The sequence below is a fragment of the Cardiocondyla obscurior genome, linkage group LG11 (genome assembly GCF_019399895.1).
Source record: "Cardiocondyla obscurior isolate alpha-2009 linkage group LG11, Cobs3.1, whole genome shotgun sequence".
Classification (NCBI taxonomy): domain Eukaryota; kingdom Metazoa; phylum Arthropoda; class Insecta; order Hymenoptera; family Formicidae; genus Cardiocondyla; species Cardiocondyla obscurior.
This window is the reverse complement of record NC_091874.1, coordinates 5,240,618-5,259,329: the sequence shown is the minus strand read 5'-3', so window position 1 is coordinate 5,259,329 and position 18,712 is coordinate 5,240,618. Positions and strand designations below refer to the sequence as shown.

The 18,712-nt window shown below is 40.8% G+C and overlaps 1 protein-coding gene across 2 annotated transcripts in view; it reads left to right on the top strand.

Annotated features, from left to right (window-relative positions):
- LOC139106621 (nicotinic acetylcholine receptor alpha7 subunit) overlaps positions 1-18,712 on the top strand; it is a 149,708-nt gene that overhangs the window by 2,395 nt on the left and 128,601 nt on the right. The window lies entirely within an intron of this gene.

The following is an 18,712-nucleotide window of genomic DNA, read 5'->3' as shown; positions in this document are numbered from 1 at the left end:
CCCGTTCGGAATCGGATCTCGAATTTCTTTCGGATTACTTTTCAGATCGCGAGAGAACGCCTTTCTCGTTCTAAGAAAATCTCGTGAAAATTACTATTTGTACACGGGACTTTTTACTTCGCGGCGATCTCGCGTTCGCTCGTTGAAATTTGGGATCGAATTTCGTTTCCGAATAATGCTCCAGACGGGGAGATATCAAGGTTACCGTCCGGATTACGAGGGAGGGCGAGTTTCGCTTTCCGGCGCGGATGTTCATCGCGATCCTTCATCTCTTCGACGTCGCTCTTTCGCTTCCGGGATCGGCACGAGCGCCTCGTCGAGTTTCGAGCATTGAATGGAGTAGGCAGATGTAGAGCACCCGCAATCCCGGGTTGGTGAAGGGGGGCGGAGGGGACGGCACGGTGACAAAGGGGATGGAAACGAGAGGGGTGGACGCGGCGTTTCAATATTGACGTCAACCCGCGACGCTTCCAGAGCGACGCGACGTCTCGCGCCTCGTTAGCGGCACGTTGATGCCGCCAGCTGGAAGTCAAAACGCGAACGCGTGCCCTACGCCAGATCGGCATCCCGCAAATATTTGCGCGTTGCATCAACGGCGTTTTTATTATGTTGAACCGGTACTCGAGATCGCGTTGTCTTAGGGCTCTCTCGCGTTTGTCTTTAACTCCACGCCTTCCTTGGAGATGAAAGAACAGCGCGGACCGCGGATAAGAAAATCTCGGAAATACACAATTCAAAATCGAGCAAACAAACACAGACTGTTGCATTACGGTTGCATTATCATATAGAAGCTAACATAATATTCAAAATTGCTATCAAAGATTCACATACTCTCTTTTATTATCTTTCTTTCAACGTGATATTTTCTCAAAGTTGCCTGAGAGATGGAAAGTGAAACACAGTGTAAAAATAAAGCATTTTTTTCTTTGAAAAAATATTTATGATAAGGTATTTCGAACTGACGATTTTCTTTTTTTGAAAATACCACCGCGGAAGTATAGCAGTCTTGGTTTAAATATAATTTTGAAATCCTTTTTGGCTTTAAATTTATTATAAACGCACATGTCGCTGGAAGCAGTCGTAATAAATTTGAGTAGAATATGAATTGCCGCTTCCTCTTGTTCCGCGTTATGAAACGTTAATTAATTGCAGAGCGTGCCTGTTAAAAATAATAATCGTTCAATTCCCCGGCCCGATTGCGTCGCGGTGTCGCCGCGAATATTTTCGTTCGAAAACAACACGAAAATTCCATTATGAATGCTAGCCGAGATCGAGTGGAAGCGCTCGCTCGCCGCGAGTCGGAACGCGTCAAAAGCTGTCTCCACCCGGCACTACCAAATTGTGCATGTTAGCCCCCCGTGTAAAATGTAAATGAGGAAGTTACCCATCTCGTCCACGCGTGTCCGGAGGTCGTTCTGTCATGACGTATCGTGTTGATTAATTAGCATCCCGCCACCGGCTGGCGACGCAGTTTGCCGTGCTGGCGCATCCGGCACCGTTGCAGACGTTGCGCGGTACGAATGGAAAATGGTTGGAAAAATCGTGGCCGTTCCACGCCGCAAGAAAGCACGGGAAGTGTTCTCCAAGTGATTAACGCGTGCTCTTGTCTGGTCAAAGCGGTCGATTGCTACCCCACGAAAAACTTTCAAACGCATTTGTTACGTAAAACGAATTTTTGAGATGCGAATTAGCGAAGACTTTGTTTAAGTTAACGACATTTTTCTCGTGAGAAATTTTCGCGATTTTTTATTTTTCTTTATGGTATATCGCGAGTAATATATTTTATTCATCTGGGGCAATTTCGAAGATGAATTCGAAGGTTCTATAATACATTGTCTCAATTACTCAGAAACCTACGCTAGTTTGCGCTTATATGCTACTATTCGGCGAACAATTACGCCTACTGAAGCTTCTGAGAATCGCCAAGCCCTATCCGCCCACGTGGTATCGTGCATTCGTAGTAATCGTAGTAATAAAGTTCATGGAAGAATGACTAACGGAAAATCGTCGGAATTTCTTTTTCAACTATTCCCACACATAAATTTTTTATGACGAGATTTTCCATAATCACTCCATTTCTATAATATTCCCATGTCTTTATATCTTTCCTGATCATTTCCTAAAGTATTTTTTAAATGCGATTTTGATTTGAATAGAGTATGAAATTATATTACGTTAAATTCTTGCTTTTAAGAATATACAAATTTGTTTCTTCAAACGAGTTTCTTTCGAAAGAAACATCGAAATTCGTCAAGCAAAGTGAATCCTCCCGCAGGGATTTTCCTCAAACGGACTTTCAAGAATGTCTAAAATTTTCAAGCAACAGCACGGTTTCCCACAGAGCTTCTTAGAGCGGATTACACAAAAATCTCGGAATTACTGGCCAAGTCCAGAAGTTAAAAATAACGTAGACGAACTTTTGGGATCGTTCCGTTTACATCTGGCAATCTTTCTCTGCAGAGAACCATATAATCCACATGATAATTGCAGACTATGCGTACAATACTTTTAATCAACAAGTTATATTTAAAAAACTACTATAAATTATATTGAATTTTTAAAAGTTGCAAAGTTTTATTTTTGTCTGATATTCTTTTAATTTGTTTGAATCACAATCGCATTTTGAAAATAATGAATAAAAACTTATTTCTTTAAATATCCCGATCGTATGCGCGACGAAACGTCCTGGGCATTTTATTTTACATGCACGCCATGATAATTAAGAATAACAATGTTAAATTCATTAAAATGTTAAAATCAACTAAATATGCGTCGTATTGAATTTTTCCAAGCTATTTAATAATCATCTGTGGACAAATTCACATCGCAAATTATTGTACTTTTTCTCTGTACTTTCACTACTCTGCCTACCTCTTTATCTTTCAATTTTATCCTTATCTTACTATGTAAAATAATCTTACATAAGAATTTTTTAGTAAAGATTTTCTACGAAAAAAAAAAAAAAATATATTTATATTATATTTTATTATAATATAAATATAAATTATACACGTGGAATATCATATAGATTAATTATATGTTTTCTATTTGAACATAATATCGAATTGTAATTATAATATTAAGAAACATTACCGTTATTAATTATGTAAGATAAAACAAATTTCTATAATGTAATGAGAGAGTTTAGCTAAGCAACTTCTATTAATATAACCGAAAGTATTTTATTGCAGAGTTGTAACGAATAAATTAAAAAATTTTATTATTCAATCTCAATTAACATTATTTCCATATATATTTTCTATATATTCAAAAAAACTTAAATTTATTAAATTAATAAATGCCCAAGTCTTTTAAGAATTTACTAAAGAACAAGTTATTGGGAATAAATTTTACATACAATTCCACAGAGAGCATAATAAACCATTTCGGATATATATTTATCGAAAACTTTTTCCGCTTGCACTTGACTCTCTCAATGCACTGTATAGAAACTTGACTGTATACTTGAGAAATGTATGAACTTATATACATTTAACTCGTTCCTAAAAGATTCGTCAAAGATACTTTCTGTGCTGTTACGATCGTAAAAGATCCATGCGAATCGGGCGCATCGCGACGTTCAATCAGATACGTGTCGTTTCGCCGCATCGTCTCGTGTCACAGCCTCCAAATAAATCTAGGGATGCTTAAAATTTACAAAACGCTCGCGCCTTTAATTTAAATATCGATACCAATTTCACGTTTCTTCAACTGTACGTTTTAAATACGTTAATAATGTTACATTGACATCGCGAACTTGCTGCTGCTTAATTAATATTCTATTTCTAATTATTGTCAAATAAGAATCAATACTCTCTGACGTTTGCTCCAAGAGTATCGGATATCTCATCGAAATCTCTGAAAGTATCAAATCTCAAGTATTGTTCTAATACTTCCGGTTTCGACATTGATACCTTTCAAGTACCACTGTGTAGATGGTACAGCCCTCGGGGATTATGTTGGATATCTGAGATCCAGCAGGGCATCTTATTAGGTTGTTCGATACAATCTAGAGTTGATTCTTCTTCAAAACGGTGGAAGAGATCATTACTTGTTCTCAGCTTTGAATATCAAATGTCTAACAAAACTTCTCCGTTCCCGACATTTGTTTTTTATTTTTATTTTTTAATTGCTCTTTTTTTTTAAAGTTTGTTCTAAATTAAATTAAAAAATATATCCTGTTTAAAAAATTCCGCATTAAAAATAGACAGTCGATGGGATTTATTTGAGGTGTTATTTGAGAATAAAATTAATGTAAAAAAATTATCGCGAAGTGAGAGAGTGTCGATGCTGCGCCAAGCGATAGAAAGCATCCCTAGATGTCCCATGCCGTGACCTGCAGCAGGGTGCACGCAGATGCGTGGGCGCGCGGACGTGGGTGTGCAGTAGAGAGTATCGAACGCGCGGCTGCCCGAGGAAGAGGACACCGCACGTTCGCACGTGCGCGAACGCACGGCCGCACGCACTCGTCATCAACCCCGTGCACACATATGCGGCGCGTCACGAAGGCGTCCGCCAGCAAAATCGGCCATCTCCCAAAACCCGCAATTATTGGCAGGAAGGCGATCAATGCCAAGGATCTCGCGACATCTTCACTCGTGCTACTAATACCATTCGCTCTCGAGATACTAGATGGATCCGAAAGATTTACGATTACATTTACCTAAAATCGCAAACTTAATTTTGCACACGAGAATCGCGCGGAAATACCTTCGTTTTTAAAGTCACGCGAAAGAGAGACCTCGGCCTTCACTTAAATGCTTCGATTTCGCTCCGAAATAATGACGGAACAAATTATAGTAATAACGTAGGCATAATTGCAGGTACTAAATTACTTACATTATTTACATTAGTTGCGAAATGCTAATGATAATGATTCGACCGAATGAATATATTAATACTCCACCGCGCTGCCCAGTTCGGATAAATATGATCAACGATTTTAAACATAATATACACGTATGTATTAATTACAGTTTCACGTATTGTTACAATTATTAACTGAAACGCGAGTCCTGCAAATTACTGTAAATTTTTGTGGTATAAATTGGTTTCTTATAATTGAATATATTTGTTACGTTGGCATTGCGGACGAGCACTTTACTTCCTCCACGCACCACGATCGGTGGCGAAAAGCGTATTCGAGCCGTGATCGATAGTTGATGTTGAAATTAAAATAGCAAATGAACGGTTTTTACTAACTTCCGGACTGGAAGAAAAAATAAAAAAATAAAAAAGGGAAAAGAAAAAGGTACGAGTCAGTCTCGACAAAGTCACTTGCTTAAACATTAGGTATCCCTCTTTTATCTCGTCGTAAAAAGTTGGACGACGAGTTTGGGCGAGAATCCATGGCGGCGAATAAAAAATTTGCCGTGAAAAGTTTCGCGATGGAGATGGCCGATTCCTAAACAGAGCGGACAACTTCTTCCCTTCCTATCCCTTCGTCTCCTACCGCGGTACCTTCGAACGCCTACTTCTCTTCTTCCCCTCGCCTTTCTCTTTCTCTCTCTTTCTCTTCATCTGTGTCTATCTCTGTCTTTCTTACTCGGCGAATTGCATGAGTGGACGCGCGCGATCGTATACGTCAATAACGAAAACTGTGCCAAACATTGCGAGTAGCCCCGATGAAATCAACCCCTCAGTAGCCACCTCAGTCTTTTTACGAGCGCGCCCGTCGCAGCTTACGACGGAGGCACGTGTGTTGTCCGGCAATGTCAATAATGTACACGCCCGAATTTCGCCTCTTCTCCCTTTCTCACTTTCTCTCTCTCTCTCTTTTTGTCTTTCGAGTCCGGCGCCCGCCAACGAGAAAAAGGCAGAATTCGTTAGGCAGCCGGACTGAATGAAATAATAACTGGGCTCTTCACCGAAGCCCGGGGGCTAACTAATAAATACTGATAGAAATCGAAATGTATGGAAGTAGAAGATTGAAATTAAGCTGGATAAAGACCGTTGAATGAATAAATGAGAGGGTCAGAGGTCCAAGGGTAAAAGACTCTAGTAGCGAAGTGATCCAAAAATTACATTTTGGATTTAATCGAACCTTGTTGCCGGCCGGCAACTAACAACGGCAATTAAAACAATTAGTGGTTTACGTCGTTAAAAAATAATCGCAATCGAATATGCATGCGTTTTAATACGTTGCGTTATCACTATGAAACACGTTCATATTTCTGCCCCTCGCGAAGAGAATCATTTGATGCAGCCGAACACCGAATGATTTTGAGTTGCTGATTTATGTGCGCGTCTACTACTACTCGAGGACTATGAAACATGGAACTTATACTACTCGCAGCGATACAAAGAGATATATACAGGAAGACATGTAATAAACCTCGTGAAATGAAGTAAAATTCCAGAACTGAAAAATTGCGAAACGGCAGGAGAGAAAAAGTTTCAAAACAGGTTTTAAATCCATATAAAACATAATAATCTATTTTTTAGCCGAGTATCTTACGATGCTGAATACGTTTTCATCGTGACATACTTTCGTAATCACTTAATTCGTATTAAAACTTACCGGTAAATATAAATCATATAATACTTCCAGCTCTAACGTTTAATGTTCAATAAAAAGAGCACTTAACCACGTTAATTTTCGAGCAGGCTATTAAAAAAAAAAAACGGTTAACCTAATAATAGTTTTTTTTTATAAAAATAATATATTACCCCTTATTACATTTTGTAGCATTGGGCAATACTTTTTCTTTTTTACACAAGTGTATAAGTTTAAATTTTTACCTCGCCCATTTTCTTGTAAAATAAATGACGCTTTGTCTTCTTCCCTTCACTTAAAGAATGTATTCTTTAATAGCAATCAATTCGTAGCGAGCAATGTCGAGAAACCTGACTTGCCTTAACTACGAATCTCGTTTGCTATGCAACGGAAACCTACGGACCGTCATTATCATATTACACGAGCGCATCCCGTGCATGTTATGCACTACGCGACCATCCCTTAACGAAAGACGTGTCGGTAGACGAGGAAACGAGCGCGGTCGATGGTAGCCTTCGCCATCTTCGCGCCTCGGCGTCGTTAAATTCTCGGGCAGTGCTTTGCTTACATCTCCGATTTATCTTCCATTCAGAAACTTTTTGAATTTCATCGCGGATGTCTATATTACGGAATTGAGGCAAAATCGTTTTTAAACAAAATTCTTATCTCTCTCTTTTTTTTTTATTTTTACTATTACTTATTTAAGAACGGAAAAAAATAGAATTTTTCTTCATAAAAAAAAAAAAAAATAGATTCTAATTGATACGATTCTCTCGCGTACTTCGTGCTCGCCCCTTCTCGCCACTTTCTGTCTCTTCAGATTGGTATTGTCATTGAGAATGTCTCGCGGCATTTATCGACTTCGGATTAACAATGTTCAAAACTATTTCAGTCGACGTAACGCAGCGACTTGCTATTGTGTCTTACCGTGCGGTACGATCTCGCTCCTCGTTTACCAGCAGCGTCGTTAGAACTTTGCCGCTGATGACGACAATACTCTTGTCGTCGTCATCCCTTCTCGCAGGAGCGATACGACGATCTCGATAACAGAGAACGATCCCCTATCCCTCTTCGAATAACTTCGAACGAATGTATTACGTCGTTGATTATTTTTTACGGGAAATAAGAACAAAAATACAAAAGAAGAGAGGAGCTCGCTATATGAAGCAAATAAAACGGGAGCGAAACTAGCATGAGAATTTATACGTAAAGTTTAATTACGAAAACGTGAGAACCCCTACGTTAATTGACGACAATTGGCTCGCTGCTTTTATTCTTTGTGTATTACGACTACGATTGCGATCAAAGAACGGATAGGCGTCTGTCAATTAGAGTATTAACGAACCGAACGTGTTAGCGTAGCTGATCTCAAATCGGGGCGAGGTGGTTTTTGAAATTGAACGTGTTACGGGGCCGCGCATCGTTATCCGTCGCAGCCAACTGGCCGGCTCGATAATTAGACAACGTAGTGCAACATCTATGCAGCAGTAGCATGCCAGCAGCGGCTTGATTAGGACTCTTGAAACGGCAACGATCGAGGGCTCTATCTTAGACCGTGGGCGACTTTGACCGGATAATTGTGTGTGCCGTGCTCCCTAAATGGTTTGTGTCGCGAGTTACAGGGTAAACACACAGCGGGAGGGCTTAGCGCAGCGGACTTCGGTGTTTGCGGCAAGCAATCTTGCTGGGCAAATTAGAGTTCATTATCCCTCGCGATCAAATCGTCGGAAGGACCAAAGGTCGCCCATCCTTCTGCGCTGTTATTTATGTCGCCGAGATTAACCTTGTGGCAATGGAGATTAAATTACTTCTTCGTTGGAACAAGGATGCATGTAGAGGGATACTTATTCTAAAATGATTTCCGCGCAGCTCGCGTAAAATGATTTATTTCGCGCAAGTCGGAATATATCACCGTTTCGTAGCCCGAAAACAGGATAGTAATAAATTCGAGGTAGTTACAATGGATAATAAAGTATTCGTCAACTTTTCACGTTAATTACTTTTTTTTTTTTTTTTAATGTAAAAATAAAATCCGGATGGTTTTTTTTTTTAAATTGTTTAATACGCGCAAACGCAATCAATAAATGTATGTTTCTTTTTAAGCCGCAAATTTTGCGCTCAAACGATTTAAATGTACCTCTAGGAAATGTCTTTGTGTCCGCGAGTTAATTATTAATGCAATCTGTATGATCGCAGACGTAGTTGTCTTAATTTTTAACGCATCGAAAGCCCGCTGACAAGGACATTTGAGCATTGATTGGTCAATACATTTTATAGGAACACTCGATGCGTTACAAATTCATACGAAACGGCGTTATAACAGCGACACAGCGTAATCTCGTGACTGTCTAATAACGTGGACAGAAATAAATGTCAGACAGTTCGATCCGACAATTTCACTAAAAACAAGGACGGATCTCTGTTAATAATCCACGGTCACCTCGTATCTTCATTTATTGCAAAAAAAAAAGTATTCCCAACACAAGGTACGATTTATTAAAATGGCACCGTCGCTTACTGATAATAACAGCGTCGAAAAATATCTCTTTGCGTCTGTAGCTTTTAGTGGTCTTGACATTTATCTCTGCTCTTTGAAAAATGATCAAGAACGTTTTATTTCTTCGCGAACGTTAATGTATTAAAAATATTTTCAAACATTATACGCATAAGAACTTTTTAAATCGACGAATTTACGGCAGGAGAAAGTAACTTTCTGTCGCAATAAAGTTGTTAAACTTTGTTTAGCGACGTATATTTTCGCGAACGTACGTTGTTTGACGCCGTGTACGAGTATACGGACCGGTGGTTCGGCATTAGGAATTCTACGCTAAAAGAGTGGTCCGGTCGGTCGTTTCGCTCAGAACTAGAACGTAAAATTAGCCGTCGTTCGTCGACCGGCGGACGACAAGTCTTTCCATTCTCCAGGCAGTCACCAAAGTTCGACGGGAAGCGGTAATGGGAGGCAATATAAGCAAACAGTTAGTCTCGGCGAATTTCGGAAGAGGCTTTATCGTCGTTTAGGTGCAACAGCTTGCAATCTGACGTCGCCGGATTTGCAGCTGGGTCGCGTCCGTGTATGGGTGCGCGATGCGAATACGATTATAGGCATACACACGGCCGCGCATAGCAAGAGGGATCTTGCCCTCTCTTTCTTTCGCACGGGCACACAAAAGCTGCGATATATCGGCGGTTGCCGCGGTATTTATTCGTCGAGTGTCACATCCCGTCATTGTTCCTCTCGTCTCCTCCCGTTATCGACATTTTTGCACGCGCCTTTCCGCTAGAACGAATTTGAGTGCCGGCACAACGGCCAAATTCTTTAGAGGGAAAGTAGACTCGAGAAGTACACGATCGATAGCACAGAATTTTGGCGGAAATTAAAAAATTTTATCTTTTTATTGCTGAACAGGCGATTTCGTACGTAGTTCCGTCCAAGTGCTCTCTGAACGTTTACGAGAATATCTGAGAGCTATCTTAAATTTTCTTAAATATTATTGAGTCCTTCCGAGATATTATCTTTATTAGTATTACTAATGAAGCGGATAACGAGGTACCGAGTGCCATTGTCGGCTGGCACTTCATTATGATAATGGAGCCCAACTTCCGTCAATTCTCTGAAGGCGTTAAACAGGAGCAGACAAAAAAGAAGTAGACGCGGACTGTACATGTTATCTGGACGCCTCTGGCGCCGTCATTGATCGATGGACCGCTCTTCCCGAGAGCTAAATGATAAATAACTCATTTAACAAGAAATATGGGTTCGCGCTTAATTCTTGCTAGCTCGGGCTTTCGCTCGCTATTGATAACTGGCGTTAGACGTGTGAATGGGTACATTTGGGGAACTGAAGGGGACGGCAGAACCAGGGGGAAAGGGGTGAGGCAAGAGTGGGCATCCATCGGCCGCCGTTCATCGACCGCTGCGCTCTCATACGAGAATTTAATTGTCAGCCATACGAAAGCGAACCGGTTATCGATTTTACGAGAACGTCTCTCTCTCTATCAGGCGAAACCGCCGAGTGGTTTGCACGTGTTGCGCCTGCATCCCTCCAGCTGCCGCCCTCTGGAGCTCTCTCTTTTCCTCGCGTCCTTTCTCTCTTTCCCTAATGACAGCCTTACGCTCTTACGATACCCCTCGTGTTCGCTCTTTTCCCCTTGGCCCTATTTTTATCGGTTCTTCAAATTAAAATGCATCGTGGCATATTTAAGTTAATGCATTTATCTTTATACTTGTGCGCAACTGGCATGCGAAAGGCAATAAATTTATCCACAGCAATTATTACGCACGTGAGATATTTTCCATTTCCACCAGATCAACTGTTAATGGGGCGCTAATGGTAATAGAATTATTAAACAACTTAAGATTGATTCTTTCTCAATAATGGATCGGGGGAAAATTAATTATTTATTCGTCACAAATTTTCAATCCTCAACATTTGGCATATTTCTGGAGAGTTAATGATCAAGTTGAAATTAAGTTGCAACAGTTCGCGCGATCAAAATCAAGTCGTATTTACGTCTTCCTAGGAAGCTTTGTCGCTAAAAAGATCTCTTTGTACCTAATGCTATATGAACACAAAAAGGTATTCTGGAAAAGAATCCTTATTTTCATTACGACCTAAGAATTTATTAATCATTAATTTGAGGGAGAAAAAAGAAATGTGAAGAATTTGATAGAAAATATTTCTTAGCAGCGAAGAAAAATTCTTATTACGTGCGACATAATGACTGAAATTATTTCAAGCTTTCATATCGTAAAAGATATTATCGTTTCTCAAAGTAATCGCAAAAAATAAGATGTTCCTAATGAATATTTTTACTTTTTAAATGATCTATTAGTTGCGTTTATATATATATTTTTTTTTATGGAACGAGCATTATAAAGATTTCCATCAGAATTTTTCGAAGACTGATAACCCAACGAGCGGTATTATGTAAAGCGATTATAATCTTCGCTTTTTTATACCGTCTCTATACCCGCCGGATATACTCCACCGACACACGGTGAAAAAAAAAAAAAAGTAATACGCGAAGAATGAGGTCAACGCAGAATTCAAAAAGGAGCTTACTGCAGCGCCGCGTCGATAAAATGCAACCATTTTCCTGCCGCTCATTTAACCCTTTCCAATAATCTTTTTCGTATGTGTAATGTCGGGGAAGCCCATTATGCGGGATTTATCAGAATAAATATCGATATGCCTCCGACACGAAGGACGATTTACAGCGGAATCCGGTTTACCACCAACTCCATCGAAGTTCTAATTGAGTTTGTTGCGCTGAAATTATGCTACATCGAATTGTCTACGTCAAATTGAAGTATGCCGTATCCCTGCCACGGATGAAGTCGGGAATCTCGCAACTCCTTCATCGCGCTTTCTGGCAGACGTCAATTATCCGGCGAAGCTTACAGACCCTTTCGCGAGTCAAGAAAACGCGCACCCGTGGTGTACTTGCTCTTTTCCATTTATTACAATTAAATCGTATTAAAAAAAAAATTTAATGCGCCATACATTCCCCGGAAAGACGGCCGAAATTAACCGCGAAGGTTTGATGAGTCGGAACGCTCAAGGAATGTATAACAGACGTTAATGTCACAGTACGGGGTTTTTATTTGATGCTCACCGGCATGAAAACGAAGACTTAGGATGAACGTGGCGGTGGTTTTAATATACGCGGTTGTACGAGCCACGGAGAGAGGCTCGACCGTCGAAAGAGGCGAAGGGGAAGAGAGAAAGCAAATTACATTGGACTTGAGCAGACGGGAGATCAATGATGCGCAGCTTTCGCGCATCGCCGTGAAGCGCGACGATGAAAAGGAGAAAGATAACGAGAGCGCAGAAAACTCGCAGCTATTCCCGTCTCCAGGAGTGTCAAGGGTCGCTGACTCCCCGGCTGCTGCTGCTGCTGCCTCTGCTACTGAGAGCCGCCGAGCTTTCGTGCCGCTCTCTCGAAGACCGCCGCCGTCACGCGACGATCGATCCGGTCGCGGCACCGCGGGCATCGCGGGCTCAGACAGACAGACAGACACGCGGATTGCAGTCGAATGCACGCCCGGGCGAAGCGGAATGCCGTCCTCCGATGCGGCCATCGAACGCAACCGCAATTCTCACTGCGTGACCTCATCGACGAGGCGTTTCTGGAAACGCCAGGGCGAGTCGATCGGGGTTCAGTTCGCACGGATGATTTTTATAATTACCGAGTCTCGTTCCCTTTCGACTTGGCATATATTTAATTACGCAAAATAATTTCGCACTTAATTCTTTTTCGCCCCGCGAAACTACCATATTACGCGTGTGCTGCTGCGCTCTTCGATTCGGAAAATATGCTATTGCGCGGAAAAATTGGCTAGACCGACAACGAAAACGTTTTTGATTTTCGCTGTTACATCACGGCCAAGAGCGTCCAGGTTATTCCTAAAATACCCTGAGCTCTTTCGCAATCCATCATTATAGAATTCGCAACAAAAAGATTCTACGTTTACATCCACGGCGATTGAAAATAAATTGACGTTTTAATCCGCGGAATTTATTGTTGGAGAGATTGGTTGAACCAACGAGAAAACGTCTTGATCCTCGCGTCGTGCCTTGAAGCTGAAGTGGAAAAAGACATTCTTCGTTTTCCTCAAAGTATATGAAATCGATCGCGAGCTCAATTGATCGTAATAGTGAGAGAAAGGAGGAAAAGCAGTGGTTTGTCACATTCCGAGGGATATAAAAGAGACGAAGTGAATTCGGACGACACGCTTTAGAATTAGATTTGCGACAAACGTTGCATGCACGGCGTTGCACAAATATCGGGTATTGTTTCGCTTGGTAATTTCAATAAAAGCCGAATAATTTCTTAACGTACGAGCCCTCGCAGAGGTCATCGACCGAAGCAAATTTTCCTGCATTTTAAAGACGCCACTGACGTCATACAAATCCGTTGAATATATCGTTTCAACGCATCCGAGAGGCTATAAACATTATTATACGACTGAGATAATGGACCAGCTATTCAAAGAGAAAATATGAGAAGTAGAGAGATAAATCTTACGCTCTTCGTATTTGATACCGCATTATCAATGCCATTTTAATACTGCAGTTTACTACGCGGCATTTGCAAGCATGAGACACTCTATACAACGCAACGTAATACTTCCAATTTAGTTTTGAAATACACCCGCTAGCGTTACGTTTCAAAATAAAATACGTTCAACTCGCATTCGCGCGCGAAAACAATTTTTCCGCATTATCAGAGATTTCGGAAAATCGAGAAGGTAGATATATAAAGCGTTCAATTTTATTTTACTTTTTTTTTTTTTTTTTACGTCTTCTCAAATATTATTTTTCCTAAGGTAAATTGTTCAGCGTTGACATTATTGGTACACGCAACTTTTGATATATTCAACGTAATATGCATTTCAGAAGTTTATTTGTAAGACTTCGCCAAGAAATTCAGACTTTAGAATTTCGATTTATTTGATATACTGTAGTATCTACTCACTAAAGCCATTTCCTTTCGAAATCCGAAACCGATTCACGGGTCGTCAGGATGGAATCCTGTTCAGTGGCCCTTTTAGGGAAGCTTTGTATTCACGGCTGAGCACCGCCTAGCACTAAAGGGCCGATGTCCACCGCGTGCGAGTGGAGGACGTTACGTTCGTTCACACAATTTATTGCTATCAGGTAGAGAGGGTACGTGATTGGAAAGGTCGCAAGCGAAGGGTTTATCCTATATAGACAGCTTCTTTAAAGACGAACGACTCTCGCGCTCCTTACGAGCCACTCGACGAGAAAATAAACCTTCCGTTACCGGGACGGATTAAACATCGAACGTAAATCTGGATTTCCCGACCGCGTCCTTTTGGAAAATTCATGTTAATCACGTATTCCGACATGAGACAGTTTTTTGTCCACTGTGATAACTACAATCGGCCTGTGTTACTTGATTAACCTCATAACAGATTATTAATAAATTAATCCCGAATGCTTTTGTAAATGTATTTAGCATATTTAAAAATTTTTCACGATTATATTAAATATGAATCGAGAATTATGAATAAGCATGATAAATTAAATTCTTTCTACTGCGCGCATTCTAATTATGTACCAAAATATTTTATGTTGAATTAAAAAAAAATGTTACGTGTAACTGGTGCAGGGAAACGTAATTAAAACGAAAATAAATGTAAAAGTCATATAGAAAATTGAGATATTCCGAACTAGGCGATATCCAATAAAATTTTGGCCGAGACGCCGCTTTAACGTCATTAAATTTTGCTTTAGCGTAATTAAATGTTAATGATGACGCATTATGCAATGCTGTTAGAACATTAACGAACAATCATTATTCTAATTCGCCACATTTAGTCGTTGCACGTCGTGGAGCTATTTGTCTTACGTCAGACAATTTACCTTTCCAAAAACTCGTTACAAGGTACATCTCGGCTTGCTATTACCGGCGTCGCGCTAATTGGATTCAGATTAAAGTAGCAGCTGTCTTCGGTGTCCCGGTACTTTTTACGCCCAGAAAGACGTTCTTGCTCCTCTTTTTGACAGCCTCGACTGGCTCGCGGAATCGAAAGCTTATGCTACAAATTTTTATGGATTAACGGCCTTTAAGTGCGTCCGGTGTAAATACGTTTCTTTTCACACGTCGACCCTCTTCACGGCATCAAATCGACCCTCCGGACAAACGAGCGAGGCGCAGATACGGATAATTTACACCGATACCGGAGCTATTTATCGCTCCGCTGGCGTAAGTCAAATTGCGAAAGCACAATAGCTGCGAAATACGCATCAAACGCGGCTGGAAACGCCGAGAGGTCGATAGCTGCATCGAATGTGCGTTATACACGCGTGAGCCGACGAATTTAGAGGGGACGTTTTAATTTTAAAATTTGGAGAGCGTCTAATTTGCTGTCGGAAATTTTAATAGAATTTTAAACAAAATTATTATACGTTTTTGTTGTTGAAACGCGCTTGGTACGTAATAAAATTAATTTTTATTTTAAAATGTTCGAGTTATCAAACGAGCATGAGGTCTTTAAGCGTGTCCACATTATGCAATTGCGAATAAGATGGTGTCTTGTAACAGCCGCAGGACGTCGTGACGTATTAGCCTGATGTGCTAGTCAGCGCAGCTCGGTCTCCACGTTGATATACGTTCTATATACTGGGTGTTCTGTCTGACGCATGATTTCAAAGCGAGTTGCGAGTTACTTCGAGCGACAGGTGTTGTGTTACCGTTATAGCGCCGGCTTTAATTAATTATAACGAATTAAAGTGATGAGTTTGCCCGGAGTTTGTCCGGCGCCGCTTGTATCGCCAAAGCCACGTTTAAAATACTGAGAGTGGAAAAAGGCGCACATCTCCTACCTGCTCCCTCGAATTTTACTCCCGGCGTCGGATGCGAGATGTCGACAATTTTCCCCGCGAGATACAATAAAGAAACGGAGCCCTAGTTCACGAGGACACGTGTTCCCAAAGTTACTTCACCGAGGCGTTCGCTGAAGGGTCAAATATTTTCCAAGCGAGAGGACCCCCGCGAGAAGCCGCGGGCGCACCGGCGATCTTATTCTTAAATTTAGTCCTACGGTGCCGGCCTATCAGCGAATGACGGCGACAAAAGAATCTGCCATCCTTGAAGGTGGCCGATCGAGCGTGATGTAGAGACTGAACCCTTTCCCCGGCGGGAAAGCCACTCTCTCCCCGGCCGCTTATCGGATAACCATAAGTTCCAGCTTAGATCAAAGCACTTCTGGCCCCCGTCGTCGCGGCTATCTCTCAGTAGCCATGTGAACATAATGGCGATTTGCCGTAAAAGCGGAGCTCGCGTGTCCGAAAGAAAAGTTCGACGGCGATACGATGCACTCGGGACGCAGCCGACGCCTTACGTTTTACACGACAGATTATGCATTATGCATATCGTCGCCGCGACGGCAGCGTCAGCGCGTTAACGGCGTGATATATACCCCTTTCGATACAAAGAGCGTAGCGCGCGGCGAAGCAAAAATTTCAGACACGTGCGGCCAAGGAAAACGATTATCTTTTTGATAAAATTTTATCCCACATCGCGCAAAAGTTTTGATCAATAAACTTTAACGGAGCGCATCAAATTTATTCGCTTTTCGCTTGCGATATCAATTAGCTGAGCTGCTATTAGCAATGATTAAAAGATATTTACGGTAATGCTGTATTTTTTAAATGAGACAATAAAGTAATAAAAAAATTGTCTGGTTATTCAGATGTTTTTCATAGTTCCACTTTTTTTTTTTTTTTTTTTTTTTAGTTAATTAATATACCGAGATCTATGGCCAGAAAACATTACCAAAATGAAACGCCGTAAGGTTTTGCGAGACCACTTTGATGTATAAATTATTTTCCGTCGTACGTACATAAAAGGGCGGCACGGGTATCCCAATTTATCTTGGGTGGTCTTTATGAATTCAGAATAAATTTCAAGTAAACAGAAAGAGAGAAAAAGCATGTACAGGCGTTACGTACGTTGTATATGCCGAGGGACGGGAAAAAGTATTCGCGGGGTTTCATAATAATCGATCGGCGAGTCTACCTCGAAACAACTGTCGTTCGTAAATAAACTTGGAGAGGAGTAATCGCGAGCAGAATAGCAGAAATACATCTCGCGAAAACATACTCAAGATTCGACCTCCTCGTCCCTGAATGGATATCGCATTTCTTTTCCCTTTTCGAGCCACTCTATCCTACTGTGATTGCAATAAGTCTCCCATGCTTCGGCTCGGAATTGGATTTGTTTGAGACACCGTTAAACGTCAACGACGACGCGTGTTCTCCGAGATAAAGTCGAGGAACAAAAATTCCCATGTAAAATCGCTCCCCTAGAAAAAACACCGTTTCGTATTTGCATTTAGGGAATACGCTACAAGCACGGAGGCTGGTCATTTTAATAAATAACTCGTCCGACAATCTCTTAAAATGCGAAAGTAATCTCTTACATATTTATGATTATTCGATTTTCTATGAATATTGAAACGAGACAATTGTCGTGTCACGTACGATAAAATTGTGGTCCAAAAAGATTGGAAGATTAACGTAAGTCTCCATCGCCACTTTTCTCGCCCTCCCTCTTATCTTGTCCCGTAAAAAATATATAGACGTTTTTAAGCGGCGCGCATTAACGCGTTGAGATTAATTATATGGTCTGCGTACTAGAACGCTTTTACCGTACAAAGCATAAAGGGAAACGGCAACCTGCTTATGTCGTGAGTGCTCATAAATCTCCGTGCGCTATAAAGTGCGTTACCCGCCGTTAGCAGTGGGCGATGATTGTTGGTACCTTCGGGATCTAGAAAATTGGATTTTCTTGACAAACTGTCTAGAGTTCCCCTTTCTATAAGTTGAACATTGATCGGCGGTGTTACAAATTTTTCCGATCTCACTAGGGCTACCGCTAGCCCGAATTTTGAATCAGAAAATTGCTAGAGAAATATGTCAAATAATATTGAATTGACTTTTTTTTTCGCCATTTAAATTTTGTCAAATTATTAAAGATTTGCTAATTGACATTTTAAATTTTATTAATTTTTAGACGCAATTTTTTTTTTTTATTAAGTTATTTATTTAATTATTTTGATATTTGCAACGTTGATTGGCAGAATCATTATCATAAAATTAATTACCTTTTATATTAAACGTCGAGTTCTTTTTGTATCTAGCGGTAGCATATTGGGAAAGAGCTAAACAACCTGTCCGACGAAACACACGGTGTTCTACTGTCACTGACGTTAAATTATCGCGGGATTAGCCGAGCTTCTTCCTCTACATTCGTTCTTATTCACCGTCGCACGGGGCCCATATTTCTTCGATTACTGGGCGAAGCGTCGTGCTTTTTTTGCCCTATCAGCTTAGCGATCGTTTGTGCCCTTTTGATCGCGTATATGTCGACAATACGTAAGGCTCAATAACGGTAATCGCATGCTTAGAAAGCCATTTTGAGGGAACGGACGAGAGTGGAATAAACGAAAGCGACACTCATGCGTGTGCGATACGTGACCGGAGTTTACAATCAATTTCACCCAATATGATAGAAAACGGCGCTGAGATTTAGCATTCTCCAAACTTTTTGATTCCCTTTGGTTCCCGGTTCAGTTTTCCAATTAACCGATTCAAGGATAGATAGTCCCTTTAAATCAATATTTGTCGCATCTTTATAGACTCATTTCATTCGTCTCGCGATAAGTTAAGAACTTTTATTTTA